Genomic DNA, 20298 nt, shown 5'->3' on the forward strand with positions numbered 1-20298 from the left:
GGAAGTTTTTTGTATATCTCCAGCATTTTGTAAATCCTTGATAGTAATCTCTAGCAACCTTCTTAATCCAAGATATGTAATCTCCTATAGAAAAGGCAAACAAAAGTTTGCAGTTGTAAATATAATTCAAAGTAAATTGATATGTAAGTCTTTGAAGAAATCAATCTGATTATGTTTTCATGTTTCTTTTACCTAATTACTTAAACAGCAGCATTTTGGATGTCTTTGCATCTTATATTCCTTTCACTCCTTTTAGATACCTGCAAAGAGTGTAAAGTAAGAAGATATGCATGCTAGTATGAAATATTAAGAACATTAATGTTAGTGTCAAAAAAACTTGCCTTTTTGTCATCCACTTTGAAAGCAAATGACTTTGGCAATTCAATTTCTTCATTTAGAAGATTCTGTCTCACTTGTTGCAATGTACACATGGCCCTTATCTTTAAAATAGTGATAACTTCATTGTTGAGTCACAAATCAAGATCAATGACTGGATTCACGCCAAAATCTTCCATGTCTTGGTCTAGAGGGATTAGGACACCACCCACATGGTGCCATCTACTATAATAAAACGTCAAAATGAAGTTTTGTGTAGCAACCATATACTTGCAAGAAATTGACTCTTGATGCACCTTACATGTGATTCCACTAACTACTTTTGTGTCCCAGCCTTCATCAACAAACTGAAGAACATTTTTTGCTTGTAAGCTTCTCACTAAGAACAAAGTTTTACACCTTCTAGCTTGCATATTAGAGAAGAAGTCTACAAACACAAGGATAGGCATGAAGAGGACAATTTTGCTCAGTTTACTGGCAATATTAGGTTTCATACATCTCTGAAGTTCATTGAATAGCTTACATCTATAGCACTCACTTGTGCTAGAATTTGGTAAAGGCCACTCCTCACACCCAAAATCAGGAAGTGGAAGCTTGGTCAAAGAACCCCATGATCCTTGTGAGTTAGGAGAGACATAGAAATGGTCATAAAAGAACACACCATTCTTTGCAAGGGACCCTCTTGTTCTTCCTTTATAGAGTTCCTCTCCAACAGAGGCATGAAAAACATCAATAATATCAACAATACACTCCACTGGCTACCATTCCTCTAAGTTGGAGGGATATAAATCTACAAAATCAAAAGCTAAATGCTATAAATCTATAAAATCATAAATCTAACTTTAGTTTTAACATGCAAAGAGAACTTATAGTTAGGCCTGTGTAAAGGAAGATCCAAGGTATTTGGTTGAAGATGGTATGCATAAAAACATGTTGTACCAGCACCTCTTTGATTGTCTTCATGTTTGAGCCGTGTCTAAAATCCTTCACTCTTCCTTTCCAACACGTAATGAATGGATTGGTGGTTACTTGTTTCTTTCTCCTGTTTTGTTGCATAGTTATCCAACTACCCTTAGCTATGGTAATAGGAATCCATCTACCCTCCTGCATATCAAATGTATTATATGTGGATATATATTCAATGGAGGTACTAGGACGTTTAGATCTGGCATAGTTTTCTATAGCCAAAAAATGAAGAAGAAGAATGAGCAAGAGAAGGAGAAGGGGGAACAACAAAATTCAAAATGGCGAGAAAGGGGGGGGGGCACTTTTGGCTCTAAAGAAAGTAGGTGGCCTCGTGAAGAGAGAAGGCTGAGCTCGACATTTGTCATGATGGTTTGGGGGTGAAAAAGGAAGAGCTAGAGGAGAAAAAAGGTGAGCTTCTGACATGAAAAAGACCCTTTCACGAATTTGCCCCTAAATAAAATTAGCAAAATAAATGCACTTCTTATTTTCAAAAAGAAAGATTCCATAGCGTAAGCTCTCCTCTCATTGGCTAAGAGCACTCTCTCTCTACATGCTAAGGCAAAAAAATGACCTCAAAGTTCCCCTAATGATTTGGAGGGATATTATCATCACTTCCTCATCTTATTGCAATATGCACCTCCAAGAATGACTTAAGAAGTCAAGGTGGCTAGATTCATTATAGCTTTGAACCCTCCATTGAATTCTCATTTGCAATCTCTTTGATTGGCTACTTTCATAGACGTATTGGATGGTGGGAAGCCAATGGAGTAAGAAGTGAATTTAACCAAGAAGTGCAAGGAGGAACCTCTACCAAATTGGGATGTTAAGTGGAATCATTCCACCTTCAAATCTAATCCTCAATGGGAGATAAGTTAGCTACCTATTTTCCTTAAAGAGAAGGCCTTCAGAGAGAATTTGTGCTTTAATTGTCTTGATCCAAGACATTGTGCTAGAGATTTTCCTCCACACCCTAATCTACGTCAACCCTCAAAACTAAATCCTTCAAATGTTCACAACTCTTGGGACCCTAACAAGAACTTTAACCAAGAACCTAACCCCAATAAAGGCTTCTCAGATCGAACTAATCCTCTAGCTTCTAGAATTTTACGAATCTTTCCCAAAGGAACTTCTAGCAATAGCACATAAAAAAATAGGTGGATTTAGAGGACCACAAGGAGCATTCAAGGGTAATGAAAGTCAGTCTAATGTTGGATCTCAAATAGTGAGATATAATCCTAAAGCAAATCAAGATGACAAATCTAAGGCTCAAGTGAATCAATTCATTACAAGAGAAGAAGGACATAGAGATCAAGCTAGCTTATGTCTATTTCAATATTGAGTACCAAGGAGAAAATCAATATTATAGGTGTTAAGAGGCCTCAGTTCCAAATTTCATAATTTTCCAACTCTTCTAAATAATTTCCCTAATAAATTTATTCCTAAAAACTCATTAAATTAGAAAATTCTCTATACTCTTAATTCACAAATTAAGGGGAAAATTATCCTAGGTTATACTAAGTGAGAGGAAGTGATTAACAAATCCTCTTAGCTTAATTAAGTGTTTAGTTAATTTCCCCATAAATTCTATGTTATTTTTTCACTAATTTTAGAATTTTAAATTCCATAATTACACATCTATTTATCTTCTCCTAGTCCCTTACTCAATTTTCTAAAGTAACTCTTTAATTAGATTTCCCGAAATTTCATCATTATAATGACACTACCTTCTCAATTAAAAATGTAATTAAGCCTTTTTTCAAAAAATAAATTTATAGATATATAATCCATGTAAAGAGGAGTGAGTATTTATGTTTCTAGAGTAAAGAATCTCTAGTTTGAATAAATAAAAGAGAAAATTTACATATTCTACTAGCAAAAAATGATAAATTACGTTTTCCTACTAGCAAAAATGATTAAATAGAGGTTGCCAAACAAGATTTCTCTTCCGTATGGGTTAGGCAATGATGTAGGTAGGGGGTCTTTATATAGCCTCTAGGGGGCCAGGTGACTGTGTAGGGCTTATTTTAGCCTTTAGAGGGCCAGGTGACTATGTAGGGCTCATTTTAGCAACAAGAGGCGCCTCTCTTCTTGTAGTTCTTTGTTTGATTGGCTGAAAATGTGCTAAAAATGTGTTTTACCCCTCTTTTGAGGACTTGCTAGATTTCTTACATTCTCTCTTCTCCATTGGATGCTCCTGGAGTGGAAAGTTTTCACATTTTTTCCTTTCGTGCTAATTCCACTTACATTCTTTCTCCTTATCCACAATAGTTTGGAAGAGAAACTTTCATTTCTTACTCAAATTCGGGTATGTCAACCTTCCGAGAGCGAAAAACTCCAAGGAGGTAATTTCTGAATAAGAAAATTCATACTATTAAATTTACATAGTTCTCTAGGAAACTCTAAGTTCACTAACTTTGAAAGGGACAAGATCCCTCAAGTACGCACAAAGTTACACAAGATTGCACAAAGATCAAGCATAACAATTGAAATCTCCATGCATAGAGTGTAACATAGGGTAAAGATCAAATAAAAGCATCAACACAAGAATGGGTTCAATCTCCCCCTCCAAATGGCGGCACCCTTTCCATCTTGAGTATTTATATATTAAAGGGTGCCCTTTGTGCCAAAACTAGGGTGCACGACAAGGGACTTCTTTATTTACAAGAAGGAGCTTTTATCCCAAAAGCAAGCTCCTATTTTTATTGTATGTCTTATCTGTTTATCTCAAGGCTATTTACAAGTGCACCCTCTTAGGGTATTTATTTACAAGTGACTATTAACCATAGTCATAATAAAAATCTAGGTAATCTCAACCGCTAGTAAGCCATCCAAAATGTGTTCCCGCGATCGTGCCCTTCACTTCATTATCACTCTCTCCAACCTACAGTTGTCCATCACACACAATTAGTATTTAATACACCAACAACTGACAATAAATCGATCAATTCAATCCAGCTATCCATAAGAGTATAGCGCCCATTAACCATGGATGTTACACACTAGGAGGGTACGGACACCCCGTAACATCCCTCCTACCCAGGATAGCAACTGTCCTCAGTTGCTTCACTCACAACTATCTAGTGTGTGATTAGAAGAGTCCAGAAGTTCGGGATAAGTACGGAAAAATGTTTAGGGAAACCATTTAGCATCTTCTCTAGGATGGTTCTTAAAAGTCACAAGATAATGGTTATACACAAAACCAACACGTGTGGTGGTAGTCTCATGGTCTACTATAGCATCAGGGAGTAGTTGTTCCTCTTGATCCACCAATTGAGGAGCTTCATCATATACAGGATGAGATGGAACAGTATCCTTAAAAGGTTTCAAGAGACTAATATGAAAATAATTATGTATCTTCCAATGATTAGGCAATTCAAGACGATATGCAACATCATTAATTTTGTGAATGACTTTGAAAGGTCCATAAAATCATGGTGCTAGCTTCACAAAGGGGTTAGTGCCAACACTTTTGATACAACGCTTTTGAATGTGAAGCATCACATAATCTCCTGTCTTAAAAACATAAGGCTTCCTGTGCTTATTAGCTTGACGAATAAACAATTCTTGTGAGTGGGAAATGGCAGCACGAACATCAGCATAAATTTTATCAAAATCAATAGTTAAATTGTCAACAACAGCACGCAAGAATAGTATTTGATAATCGTGTAACAAGTATAGCGAGTGTGTGACCATATATTATTTCAAAATGTGCTTTTCTAGTAGCAGAATGAGTGGTGTTATTGTATGCAAATTGCAAAATGTGTATGTAGTCATCCCACCTTTTTGGTTGTGTATGAACATAAGCTTTGAGCAAATCAATGATTGTGCGATTAGTGATCTCACTCTGACCATTGGATTGTGGATGGAATGTAGTAGAATAGTCTAAGGTAGTACCTAGATTAGAGAATAAAGTTTGCCAAAATGCACTACAAAACGTGGAATCTCTATCAGATACTATTACCTTAGGTAACCCATGGTGAGTGAACACATGCTTCAAAAATAAGTTAGCGGCTTGAGGTGCAGACAATTTCTTATTACAAGGAATGAAATAAGCCTGTTTGCTAAAACGATCTATGATGGTCCAAATCATGTCATGCTTATGCATCGTTAGAGGAAACAACGTAACAAAAATATGTTCCCAAGGTCTCTCGGGAATAGGGAGTGGATGGAGTAACCCTAAATTCTTGCTTATGGTAGACTTAACCTTTTGACAAATCAAACATTCAGTAACAAAGGATTTGACATCTTGTTTCATAAGAGGCCAAAAGAAGTCACGAGATAGATTTTGAAATGTGGCTGCTACACCTCTATGGCCCGCACAAGGTGGATTATGCAATTTCTCTATGAGAGGGTTTCGAAATGGTTTAGAGATGCACAATTTCTTTTGAAAATAGAGAAATTTGTCTTGAATAGAGTAATCAACAATTGATTGTGCATTGGGTTGATTCATTTGAGTCCAAATATGCTTAAAATCATCATAATGTGCATAAGTGTCACGCATAGATTCAAATGAAATACCATGAATGACCGATAGTAGGTGATTAAGAGTTGGCTTTCTACTCAAAGCATCTGACCAAGATGATATTGAAGAATTGGTTGAAAACTTTGAATAAATGCGGCCCACTTAATATGCCTATTTGAAATCAATGGTTGTGAGAATAAATGTTTTAAACTTTGATGAATAGTTTTTATAACAAAGTCAGTACCCATCAAATAATGCTTCCAAATTTTAAGTGCATGGACTACATCAGACAATTCCTTATCGTAAGTGCTATACTTAACCTGTGCTGGTCTAAATTTCGTGCTTTCATAAGCAAGTGGATGGTTATCCCGCATTAAAACAACACCCAAACCTTTTCCACTAGCATCAGTAACAACCACAAAGAAGGGACGATTAAAATCAGGTAATTGGAGTACTGGTGCATGTGTTAAAGCGTCTTTAAGTGCTTGAAAAGACTGATCCTGCACTTTAGTCCATGTGTAAGGTGTATTCCTCTTTAGCAACAAGGTGAGATAGTGAGCTTTATATGAAAAATTGAGCACAAATTTCCTGTAGAAACTACATAAACCAAGAAAAGAACGAAGTTCATGCAAGTTTTTGGGTCTTGGCCATGAATTGATAGCTTGTATCTTCTTTGGGTCAACCTTTATCCCTTCCTTAGATACTATGTGACCTAGGTATTTAATTTCTTGCTGGAAAAACATACTTTTCTCCGGGTTAAGATAAAGTTGATTTTCCTTGAGTAATTGGAACACTTTAGCAAGATGTTTCTTGTGTTCCTCTTCGGATTTACTAAAGACTAGTATATCATCAAAGAACACTATAACAAAGTCTTGGTGATCTATGAAGATCCTATTCAACATCCTTGTGAAGGTGGCCAGTGCATTTTTCAAGCCAAACGGCATGACAAGGAATTCATAATGATCGGTTTGTGTACGAAATGCAGTCTTATAAATATCCTCACTAGTCATCCTCACTTGGTGATATCCCGATTTTAGATCCATCTTGCTAAAAGTGGTGCCCCCCTTAAGCTTGTCCAATAGATCATCTATACATGGAATAGGAAACCTATTCTTGATAGTGATCTTATTCAATGCGCAGTAGTCTATACACATGCGGTATGTACCATTCTTCTTTTTGACAAGGAGAATGGGTGCCCCATATGGTGAACTACTTGGTCTTATGAGCCCTTGGTTGAGTAGCTCTTGAACTTGAGACTTAATTTCTTGTTGTTCAAGAGGGTTTATGCGATAGGGAGCTCGACAAGGGGGTGCGCTACCATGAATGGTCTCTATGCTATGGTCCTCAGGTCGAGACATAGGTAAACCAGCAGTAAATCATGCATAAAACACTCTTGAAATTGAGCAAGAAACTCTTTTTGTGCATCATTACAATGTGATTCTTGTGCAGCAGATATTTCAATAATGTACACAAGAAATGCTTTATCTCGTTTGCGAATGGCCCTTTTAGCTTGAGTGTGAGATAGTAATGGTTGATCTTCACTTTCAAATGCAATATGTAAACAAAAATGATGACCTTCATACATGAAAGTAAGAGAACAATTGCTATAATCAATCTTAGGATTTAATTCATGACGAAATGGCATTCCTAAGATGATATCTATCCCATGCAATGGAGCAACAAGAAAAGTACGCTCTTGAGAGTTCTCAATTGAAATCTTTAAGTTTTCCACTTATTGAGTGCAATTGTACTTTGGGTTATTGAAAGCAGTCTTAACTTTGTATCCAGATGATGTAAGAGGTAGATTAAGAGATTTAGCAATGCGATTCGAAATAAAATCATGCCTACTTCCATCATCAAACAAAATACTCACTTCTTTTCCTTGCACGATGCCTTTGATTTTTAAAAGAGTGTAAGGTGAAATGGATGAGGGTTTAGGGTTACCTTCATTCGGTTGATCGTCATTACCCTCATAGTTTGGATCGTAATCATCATCGTAGTCATCGTTGTCTTCCAAATCTGCTTCTTCTTCTAGGATTAGGCTCATCTTTGACCATGTTGACTTGAACTTTTTCTTCTTTCTTCATTGGGAATTTGTCTGCATAATGTCCTAGGCGATGATAATTGAAGCACTTTACCCTCTTCAAGCGGTCCTCGGCCCTTTGGTTGGAAGTGTCGTTGGTCTTCTTGAAGTTAGGATGAGCGCCTTGACTGTTAAAACCGTTGTGGTTTCCTTGACTGTTGTTGACGACCTTTGCTTTCTTGTCCTCCCAAGAGTGTGGTTGTACTTCCTCTCTTTTAAAGAAGGGATGCTTGAATTTATTATACCTGTCACTTATAAAAGACGAAGCAGGCCTCTTGCCTTGATTAAAATTTTGATGTTCTTGCTTCATGCGATTACCCCTAAGTTTCTTTTCACTATTTAGTGCTAAAGAGATTGCTTCAGCCAAGGAGTGTGGGTGAAACATCTCAATATCCCCTGAGACCTGCTGGCTAAGAGGTAGCTTTAGGCATCACTATGCCAAATTGACCAACGGGGCCCTCTTAGACCCGGTCGTCTTAATCCATGATAAAGGGATTGTTGCCATATTGGCTCACCCTGGGGTTGTTGCGGCTCTTGGGCTCACCCATCACCTGAGGGACCGTTGCTCCTTCTTGAGCTCACCCAAACCTGTGGGGATTGTTGGCTCTCTTGGCCTCACCCAGAACCTTGAGGTAATGTTGCTCATCTTGAGCTCACCCTGAAACCTGTAGGGACTGTTGCCACTTTTGGGTTCACCCAGACGTCAAGGGACTATTGGCTCTCTTGGCCTCACTCGTTCCTTCCTTTGGTGTTGCATGATGCCCACTCATCTTCATCTTTGATGGCGAGTAGAGGAGTTTTACGTGTTTCCAATCCCACGTTATTGTTCCACTCACTTTTGGCATAGTGGTGGGTAGAGGAGTTTAATGTATATCCAATCCCACGACCTTGCCCTGTTTAAGGCGGATCCCACTGCTTGGGTCCAGGTCCATGGTTCTTTCTTCTTGAGGTCCTCCTTTCTAAGGAATGAAGGGGGTAGTCTCCGGCTCTCATCCTTTGTTTGAACCATGCTGGTCCATCCCTTCTTTGGCTAGCGGCTGGCTTCTTGTCTCTTGCATGACACCGCCCCCACAACAAATCCCATTCTAAGTTGCGAGCTTCCTTATGATAAGCCACCCATCCCATAACAGGCGCTTCCTCCATAGGTGGCTCTGTTTTGCTTTGTCATAGATACATGCATTCTTGTACACTTTTCTGATCTTTGCCTTTGATAAGAGAGTTCCTCACACCTGACTTCCTGCGAGGCACCGAGGGGAGTATTGACCACAGGCCCTCCCTCCAAGGCGCTACAGTTCCGCTTTCGGCTCTTGCACGTTGGTCACAAGTCAGCTCTTGGCCTTGCTCGGGGAGTGCTTTTCCTAAGCCTCATGCCGGCAATTTGACCACCACCGCTGGCTGGTTGATTCCAAGCTCCTTGATCGTTCCACCTTTGCTTTGCCTCTACAGAGTTTCAGCAAACTCCCTTGTACCTTCATTGGATTCCATGAACCCTTGAGCTCATATTGCTTGCAAGAATAGAAGAGGTGAGCTGCCGCTCATCCCCTTAGCTTGTGCCACACAAGCTTGAAGCACTTTGCGTTCCCTTGGAAAATTTTTCCTCGGGATGTATCTACCATGCCTTTAAAACCAAGCCAATTTTTGCTCATGAGGCAAGGTCTCGCTCGTTGATCATTGAGACGAGCCCCGCAAAATCCTTGGCAACCTAGCTCCTCCTTAGGTGGCGCGGGCGCATCTCATCGCTAAGTGGCTCCTCCTTAGGTGGCTCACTTGCTTGAGTTTCCTTCGGTAGGTCAGCTCCTTCTTAGGTGGCTCGACGGCCTACAATGCATCACTCCACACGTCGCATGTGCAAGGGCCCGGTTCATCCGGGAGACTAGCCACTTGTTTGGTGCTGTCTCATGTAGAAGATGAGGTCCCTCGTTTTCACTTGAGAGCCTCGGTTGATGGCTTTCCTTCATGCCGCCCCTCGCTTGCACTTGAGAATTCGGTGGGTCTTCATACCCTCCGGGATGCCCATTTTCCATGTTGGGTCGCCCTCTTCGCTTCACATTGCCGATGTCGCTCGACTCCCAAAACAGCCCCCGAAGAGCCACACTTTTCATGTGAGAGCCCCCCAACTCGGTTCGGGTCACATTTGGGCCGGGACTGGCTCGCCTCAAGCCATCGTTGGGCTCACCGGCTACTTTGCCAAAATCTGCCCCACCGGCTCACCGGCAAGGTTTCACCCTCAAAACTATCCCATTTTCAGCCCATAAGATGTTGAGTTGCCCCCTAGCTCGGCGGGTTAACTTTATAGAAACTCCACCGATTGCATGCCTGGCCATGGTGAGCACACCCCCGCCATGCTCTTCACTGCGTTTCGAGCCCCCGTGCATCATGCTTGAGGGCTGAAAATTTCCAGCCATGTAAAATTTCAGCCCACCCCCCGTCTTATTGAGGCGGACTGGCTCGGACCACGGCCCTGTTTCGGGCCACATACCGCTTTTCTTCATTTTTTCCCCCCCTCCGGGAGTGAATTTCCACCATGAGGGACACTCCCTTTTTCACCTCAAACGCATCACATGCCAGCTCGACTCAGCTCCCCGGCCTCGACTCGGCTCACCGGCCCGCTCGGCTCACACCGTCTCGTGCGGCTTGAGGGAGCACCTACTCCCTTATAGTTGCAAAAATTTGGCGCGGGCTAGTGGAAAACTACCCAAGCACCACCGGCCACCAGATAGAAATTCCACTGGCTGGAACGCGGCTCAAACTCCACCGGTTGGACCGTTGGGGTTGGACCGAGGTTAGGACCATGGCTCGACTCCACTGGCTGGACCCCGGCGAACCACACTGCTGTCCCGGCTAAAAACTATTTTGCACATCGGCGCCGCTCCATCTTCGCGGTTTCACCATGGCTCCCCGTCTCGGGTTGCCGTTTCCTTTCCAAGAGCTCAACACGGCTCTGATACCAAGCGTCACGGGCGTAGATTTGAGGTTTCTACCCACATGTACTCGTGACCCTCTAACACCATGTGGTGAGGCCGAGTTGGGATCAAACTCGCCTCACCTCTTTTCGTTCCATCCAAGTAGAGTGGCCTCCTTCGGGACGGCTCACTTGGGTCGGCCCGCCTCGCGGCCCGTGGCTCGACTTGCATCAGAAGATCTTGAATCACATAGCTCTTTACACATCCAAGGGACTCCCCATGTCCCTTTGAGCGGCCTCACTTGGGATGGCCCGCTCTACCCTCACCACATGGAGGGGAGGCACTCCCATTTCCGGGCGACTCAACCACTAGTCATACCGCAGGGCATAGCGTCCGCACCACACAACCCCGCACCGGGAGATAGCAGTGCTCGAGTGCGTGCTGTGCTCGCTAGTGTGTCGCTAGGGTGAGTTTCTTGTGGGTCGGGACTATGCCTCATCGTCCGTTGTCCCCGGGGTCCCCGTCTTGAGTGAGGCCTTACAGGCAGAGTCTGCTTGGTTTCTGCTGCACTACTCTCGTGAGCTTCACAAAAGTGTAGTGTTGGCATTGGCAGAGGATCTTAGAGGTCACTCGGAGATAAATCTACCTTGGTCAGAGACTACATATAATTTGTTTCCCAATTCAAATATCATATGGAATGTCCAAAAGATATTCTTGGATGATAATAACCATTGAAATGGTAATTTGAAATTGGTTTTAGCTAAGGAAAAGTTAGGTCTTGTGCATTTTTTTCATGTGACACACCAAAGAAATGTGAGAGTTCCTCTTGATGTAATGCATTGTAGAATGAGTGTCTTGTTTGCGATCATACCAAGTAAAAGACTATGGTATTGTCATTCTCGCAAGTGATATGTGCGAGATTTGTAATTGAATGACATTATGTTTTATTCTTTAAAGTAGTGTGAGAATCTTTTTGAAGTTATACATGAGTATCTATAAAGTTTGAAAGATAATTATGGATCAGAATTTTGTTGGATATGTGTTACATTTATGATTATGGCCACTCTAAAGGAAACAACATTCTAAAGAACTCTCTTCTATAGCCATGTGGTCTTTAGTCCATAAGGATGTGATTGTATATCCCTTTGGCCATATAGCTAGAAAAGAAATATCTATAGCTATAATAAGTATTTTTTGTTGAGTCCTATGGCTCTTTGGCCATAGGGCCATGAATGAATATACACTTAAATAGATCTAATGCCCTTTGGTCACCATAAGACTAAAGGACTATGAATGATATCATATGGGACTCTTTTTAACTCAAACAAGTTGTGGATACTCTTGATTGTTTGGATAACATTCCTATACCTATAATTGTGTATTATGGGCCTAGAAAAGAAACTTTTATTACAATAAGAAATCTTTCAGGGTGAGCCCTATGACCCTTTGGCTATAGGATTATGATTGAGTGTAATGACCCTTTGGAGGCCCCATCAAAAGGGATAATAGGATACGCTTGAGTTTGATGGCCCTTTGGAGACCCCATCAATGAGAAAATCCAATGTTTGAGTGACCACTAGTAACCCCTGTGGCCCTTAGGCCATAGGGTTAAGATGTAGATATTTTTCACCAACAAGTTGTATATATCTTGAATCATTTGGGGGCGCTATATTTGAGTGGCCTTTTAATGGGACCCCATCAAGAGGTTACCCCTATGGCCACTCATTCATAGGCCTTTGTAGGAGAAGAGGAAATTCATATGACCACCTAGACACATGAATGTATAGGAGACCCCGTCAATGAGAAAACCCAATGTTTGAGTGACCAGACCTCTAGCAACCCCTGCGGATCTTAGGCCATAGGGTTAAGATATAGGGATTCTTCACTAACAAGTTGTGTATATCTTAAATCATTTGGGGCTATATTTGAGTGGCCTTTCGATGGGACCCCATCAAGAGGATACCCCTATGCCCACCTTTTCATAGGTCCTTGTAGGAGAATATGGAATCCATATGACCACACAGACATAGGAATGTATAAGAGATCTCATCAATGAGAAAACCCAATGTTTGAGTGACCACCACTAGCAACCCCTGTGGCCCTTAGGCCATAGGGTTAAGATATAGGGATTCTTCACTAACAAGTTGTATATATCTTGGATCATTTGGGGCTATATTTGGGTGGCCTTTAATCCAGACATAGGAATGCATAGGAGACCCCATGAATGAGAAAACCCAATGATTGAGTGACCTCTAGTAGCCCCTATGGCCCAAGGGCCATAGGGTTAAGATATAGGGATTATTCACTAACAAGTGGTATATATCTTGAAGTATTTAGGGATATATTTGAGTGACATTCAAATGCAACTGCATCAAGAGGATACCCCTATGGCCACCTAGTAGAAGAAGAGAAAACCCAATATTTGAGTGACCATTAGCAACCCCTCTTAGGCCATAGGGTCAAGATATAGGGAGTCTTTGTCAAGATTTTGGGAGAGAAGGAAGGAGTCTCACTTGTAGCTTTCCTTGCTTGCACAATAGGGGAATACACACAAGGGTGGAGGCTGAAAACAGTTTTCTTCTTCTTAGTTGTGTAAGCCAAAAGAACTCAAGTACAAAGAAATAGAAGAACCCTCTATATGGGTCTCAAACCAAACTCAACTAACTAAGGTGGCATACTAACTGAGCCACGAACTAGAGTAGATAAGGATAGCTATCATGTAGCTATTATTCAGGGGCGGTGTACCAACCGCATCTGCAACTGACAAGTCGGTGACATAAATACACAACGGTCACCCTGGCGTATCACGAGTGGAGCTCGATATCTCAACACTCCCCCTCGAGCTCAATCCCAATTCCTGCACACCAAGCAGGTCTCTGAACTTGCGCAGCTTCTCTGCGCCCAATGCCTTCGTGAATATGTCAGCTACCTGATCCTCTGTGCTGACATAAACTAGATCAATAAGACCTAGTAAAACCCTCTCTCGCACATAGTGATAATGCACCTCAATGTGCTTTGTTCTAGCATGATAGACTGGGTTATTTGCCAAGTGTATACTACTCATGTTGTCACAATAAATGACAACTGGCCCATCTGTAGACTGATGCATATCATAAAGTAGCTTATGCAACCAAGCTACCTCACATGCAGCCATTGCTGCACCCCTGTACTCAGCCTCTGTGCTCGACAAGGCAACTGTAGGCTGTTTCTTGCTGCTCCAAGTGACTGCAGCACTCCCAAAAGAGAACACATATCCACTGGTAGATCGTCTATCAGAATACTACCAGCCCAATCAGCATGAGTGTATCCATGCAACTGTATCTGAACCCCAGTCTCATAAAATAGTCCATACTGCAATGTGGACTTCACATACCTGAGTATGCGTCTAGCCGCATCCAAATGTGATTTCCTTGGAGCCTGCATAAACTGACTTACCAATCCAACAGCATAGCTCAAATCTGGCCTGGTAATAGTCATATAAATCAAGCTTCCTACTATGCGTTTGTACGTAGTAGGTTCTTCCAGAAGCTCACCTGCATCTGCGCTCAGCTTCACATTCTGCTCCAAAGGAACTGAAATAGGCTTACAGCCTGTCATCCCATATTTGGACAGCATGTCCAATCCATACTGCCTCTGCAAGAGCTGTATCCCACTTGGTGATCTAATCACCTCAATGCCCAAGAAATAACGCAGCTCTCCCAAATCCTTCATCTCAAACTTCTGCTTCAATAGCATTTTCACATGAAGGATATCTTCATCACTGTCACCTCTCATAATCAAATCATCAACATAAATGACAAGTAGCATAATACCTTTCTCTGTTTTTCTCACATAAAGTGAGAAATCTGCCTTGGAAATCTGAAAGCCAATAGTGACAAGATACTGTCCTATCTTGTCAGACCATGCTCTAGGTGCTTGCTTCAAGCCATACAAGGCTTTCTTCAACCTGCAAACAAACTGAGGATGAACATCATGCACATAACCTGGTGGCTGCTCCATATAGACCTCTTCTTGCAAATCACCATGCAAGAAGGCATTCTTTACATCCATCTGATGTAAAGACCATCCCTTTGATGCAGCCATAGCAATGACTGCTCTTACGGTTGCCATCCTTGCAACCAGACTGAATGTTTCTTCATAGTCAATGCCATATGTTTGTGCATACCCCTTGACCACTAATCTTGCCTTGTATCTGTTCACAGAACCATCTGCATTGTGCTTCACCTTATAAACCCACTTACAGCCAATTGCATTCTTACCTTTAGGCAAAGGTACCAATTCCCATGTAGCATTTGCTTCCAAGGCATCCATTTCTTCATCCATGGCTTTCTCCCATTTTTCTTTTCCCATGGCTTGCTCAAAAGAAGTGGGTTCTGGTTCTTGTATCACCTTGACCATATATGCATAGTGAATGGCTGTAAATCCATCATATTTCAGCCTATCCACAGGATACCTAACTCTGGTAGACCTGCGCAAAGTGGGTTCACTCCCAGGTGCTCTCAAAACATCCCTGGTCTTCCTTACTCCAGGTGTAACAATAGAAGGAATACCCAACTCATCATCAATGCTCTGTTCTGAGCCACTGGATTCACCATCCACATAAGAGTGACCTGCATTCACATCAAACATGGGCTGATCAACCTTCTCTTTTCCTTTTCGTGATACCTGCATACCACTATCTGCATTGCTTTGAGAAGATTCTCCTGATCTCAATCTGCCTGTCCATGGCGAGGAATGTGAACCACTGCTAGAGGACGCTCCAGGTCCACTAATATTTTGTGACTGCTGCTGTGAATTCTGTGCAGCATTACCATTTTGTGCATCTACATCATCAATCACATTTACTGGTTTATACCAGCTACTCATCTCATCAAAAACAACATCTCTGCTCACTGTAAACTTACGAGTAGACGGGTTATACCATCTATACCCTTTTTACTGCAGAGAGTAACCAATAAAGATGCACTTCTCAGCTTTTGGATCCAACTTGGATCTCAACTCATCTGGCACATGTACATAGGCAATGCAACCAAAAATTTTCAAATGAGAAATATCTGGTTTCCTACCAGTATACCTCTCCTCTGGAGTCATTCCATGTATTGCTGCAGTGGGAGTCCTGTTCATTTTGTAGACTGCTGTAGCAACTGCTTCAGCCCAATAAAAATCTGGCAAGTCTTTTTCATTGAGCATGGCACGAGATACCTCTCCAATATGCCTGTTTTTCCTTTCTGCAATTCCATTTTGTTGTGGGGTATAACTGCATGAATATTGCTGCTTTATGCCATGCTCCTGCAGGAACCTTGCAAACTCATTTGAGAGGTACTCTCCCCCTCCATCTAACCTTAGGCATTTTACTTGCAGGACTGTTTCTTTTTCAACCATAGCTTTAAGAGTTTTGAAATGCCCAAAAACTTCACTTTTCTTTTTCATAAAATACACCCAAACTTTTCTGCTGTAGTCATCAATAAAACTAACAAAATAATGACAGCCTCCAAGAGATGCAGCTTTAGTTGTCCACACATCAGAGTGGATTAATTCCAATGGCTTCTCACTCTCTTGAACATGTCTAGGAAATGGTTTCCTTGCCTGTTTTCCAAACTGACAGGCTTCACATATCTTATGCATTTCTGCAACCTTGAATTTCGGCAAACCTGCAACAATATTTTGGGCCTGCATTGATTTAAGTCGCTGTACATTAACATGACCAATGCGTTTATGCCAGATATCAATATCTGCAACTACACCGGTCCCATGTGCAAACATTGCTGCACTCAATTTAGACATGTCTGCATCCAATGTAAACATTCTGCCCTTCTTCTTTCCTTTTGCTATCAAGCGACCTTTATTTTTCATATCCTCAACAAAGCATCCATGAGGATTAAATGTGACCTGCAAGCCCTGTTCAACCATTTGACCAACAGAAACCAGATTCTTGGTGATATTTGGGACATGAAATACATCGGACAGGTATTTCTTTTTCCCATCCTGCATAGACAAGGGAATTTTTCCAATCTGCACAATAGGATGTGCAGTATCATCACCAGTCTCCACAAATCTTGGTTTTTCCATTTTCCTTGCATCCTCCATCCATTCTGCATGACCTGTCATGTGGTTTGATGCACCTGAGTCAACATACCATACATCATTGCTTTCTTCTGCACTTGTCACAGAATTGTTCATGTGCTGCACCATGAACAAATGCTCATTTTTGTCATCACCCTGTCTGCTAGAAGATGCATAATTCCCTTGTTGTAGTTTTCCATTCATGATGTCATTCTGCTTTTTATAGCAGTCTTTAGCCATATGACCCATTTTACCACAGTAGTAGCATTCAACATTACTGTTTGCATTTTGACCTCTTTGCCATCCACCACGACCTCTTTGGCTCCCCCTGCCTCTAGAGTTACCACGTCCTCCTCCATAGGACTGGTTTTCTTGAGTTTGCTGCATATTCTGATTTCTACCACGGCCTCCAAATCGGCCTCCTCTACCTCTGCCTCTACCTCTTCCAGCATTTGAGTAGAAGACAGCTTCTTTTGAAGTTCCTCCTGAAGAAGATGCACCACCATTTCTCTGTTCCTCAGAAATTAGAAGAGCAATCAACTCCTCAAAATCAGGAAATGTTTCACGAACTGAAATGGATGTCCGAAACTGTGCATAATCCTTTCCTAGACCATTCAAGGTCACGGAAACTAAATCATCATCTTCCACTGGCGACCCAATGGAAGCAAGTGCATCTGCAATCTTCTTCATCTTCATGTGGTAGTCATTGATGCTCATACTTTCTCTTTGCGCATTATGCAACTCTTGCTTGAGCTGCATTTTCCTGGCTTGCGTATTTGTGCTGTACATTTTTGACAAAGTATCCCATGCCTCCTTTGGCATACTTGCATCCTGAATATGCACAATCATAGAGTCTGAAATACTGATAGACAGCCAATACATAACTTTCCTGGCTCTCTCATGCCATGTTTTGAATGCCTGCATTTGCTGTTGATTGGGAACATCAGGAAGAACTGGTTCTTCTTCATGTCCTGCAACAAATTCCCAATATCCTTTTCCCATAAGGAAATTCGTCATTCTAAACTTCCATGCTTGGAAGTTGTTCTTGTCAAGCTTTTCAGTGACAATCTGTGAAAGAGAATCAGACGCCATTACAGAACACTGCAAAAAATTCTGTCACTGCAAAAAACACAGCTTCACCCTCACAAGAGCAAATCTGCAAAACTGGCGAAAGTGGTATTTGACCACACAGTCACTTCCTAGTGACGATTTTGCATAAACATGCAACAGGGATGATTCTGTAACTCCCAATGTCTCTGCGCACAGGCATACAATGCAATTTCTACAGTAACTTTTCACCGACCTGTACAACAGTGGTTGCACAGCATAAAACTGGGCCTTTTCCTGAGTGCGTGCAGAAAACTTCCGCCTCCAAAACAGGCCCCGAAATGGCCTCAAATCAAAAAACAGGGTCGCCAAGAGCTAAAGCTCTTTCCCGCAGCATATACTGCCCTCTTGCTTCACCGTGAAGGGCGTCTCAACCTGAGACAATGCACTCCTGCAATTTTCGGCTGTGCTACCTGCAGAGATCTGCTCCCAAAACAGAAAATGAAAGCAACACTGCTCCTCTTACCAGAACACCGCGAGCTTGGCTTGCTTTCTTGAGCTCCTTACCACGAACAAGGCTCTGATACCATGTCAAGATTTTGGGAGAGAAGGAAGGAGTCTCACTTGTAGCTTTCCTTGCTTGCACAATGGGGGAATACACACAAGGGTGGAGGCTGAAAACAGTTTTCTTCTTCTTAGTTGTGTAAGCCAAAAGAACTCAAGTACAAAGAAATAGAAGAACCCTCTATATGGGTCTCAAACCAAACTCAACTAACTAAGGTGGCATACTAACTGAGCCACGAACTAGAGTAGATAAGGATAGCTATCATGTAGCTATTATTCAGGGGCAGTGTACCAACCGCATCTGCAACTGACAAGTCGGTGATATAAATACACAACGGTCACCCTGGCGTATCACGAGTGGAGCTCGATATCTCAACAGTCTTCACTAACAAGTTGCATATATCTTAAATCATTTATAGGAGAAGAGAAATCCATATGACCACAAAGACATAGGAATGTATAGGAGACCCACTAGCAACCCCCTATGGCCCTTAGGCCATAGGGTCAAGATATAGGAATTCTTGAATCATTTGTAGGAGGAGGAAACTCATATGACCACAGAGACATAGGAATGTATAGGAGACCCACTAGCAACCCCTATGGCCCTTAGGTCGTAGGGTCAAGATATAGGTATTCTTCACGTTAAAACGTGAAGGGAAAACCCAATGTTTGAGTGACCACTAGCAACCCCTATGGCCCTTAGGCTATAGGGTCAAGATATTCATCACTAACAAGTTGCATATATCTTGAATCATTTATAGGAGAAGAGAAAACCCTTAGGCTATAGGGTTAAGCTATAGGGATTTTTCATTAACAAGTTGTATATATCTTGGATTATTTGGGGCTATATTTGAGTGGCCTTTAACCCAGACATAGGAAGGTATAGGAGTCCCCATCAATGAGAAAACCCATTGATTGTGTGACCACTAGCAACCCCTATGGCCCTTCATAGGGTTAAGATATAGAGATTATTCATTAACAAGTTGTATATATCTTGGATTATTTGGGGCTATATTTGACTGGCCTTTAACCCAAACATAGGAATGTATAGGAGTCCCCATCAATGAGAAAACCCAATGATTGTGTGACCACTAACAACCCCTATGGCCCTTAGGCCATCGGGTTAAGATATAGGGATTCTTCATTAGCAAGTTATATATATCTTGAATCATTTGGGATTATATTTGAGTGGCATTCAAATGGAACCCCATCAAGAGGATACCCATATGGCCACCCAATAATAGCCCTTTGTAGGAGAAGAGGAAACCCATATGACCACCTAGACATAGGAATGTATAGGAGACCCCATCAATGAGAAAACCCAATGTTTGAGTGACCACTAGCAACCCCTGTGGCCCTTAGGCCATAGGGTTTAGATATAGGGATTCTTCACTAACAAGTTGTATATATCTTTGATCATTTGGGTCTATATTTGAGTGATCTTTAATCTAGACATAGGAATGTTTAATAAACCCCATCAATGAGAAAACCTAATGTTTGAGTGACCATGCAACTAGCAACCCCTATGGCCTAGGTTTATGATATAGGGATTCTTCACTAACAAGTTGTATATATCTTGAATCATTTGGGTCTATATTTGAGTGGCCTTTAGATGAGACCCCATCAAGATGATATCCCTAGGGCCACCTTTTCATAGGCCCTTGTAGGAGAAGATGGAATCCATATGACCACCCAGACATAGGAATGTATAGGCAACCCCATCAATGAGAAAACCCAATGTTTGAGTGACTACTAGCAACCCTTATGGCCCTTAGGGTCAAGATATAGGGATTCTTCACTAACAAGTTGTATATATCTTGAATCATTTGGGTTTGTATTGGAATGGCCTTCAAATGGAACCCATATAATGACCC

The 20298-nt window shown here is 41.6% G+C and overlaps 1 pseudogene; it reads right to left on the minus strand.

Annotated features, from left to right (window-relative positions):
• Positions 1–200: 200 nt before the first annotated feature.
• Positions 201–7811, minus strand: LOC148023344 (uncharacterized; annotated as a pseudogene).
• Between the last annotated feature and the right edge of the window lie 12487 nt (positions 7812–20298).

Source organism: Lygodium microphyllum, chromosome 16 (genome assembly GCF_053477565.2).
Source record: "Lygodium microphyllum isolate KBCC chromosome 16, Lygodium_microphyllum_v1.1.10, whole genome shotgun sequence".
Lineage (NCBI taxonomy): Eukaryota > Viridiplantae > Streptophyta > Polypodiopsida > Schizaeales > Lygodiaceae > Lygodium > Lygodium microphyllum.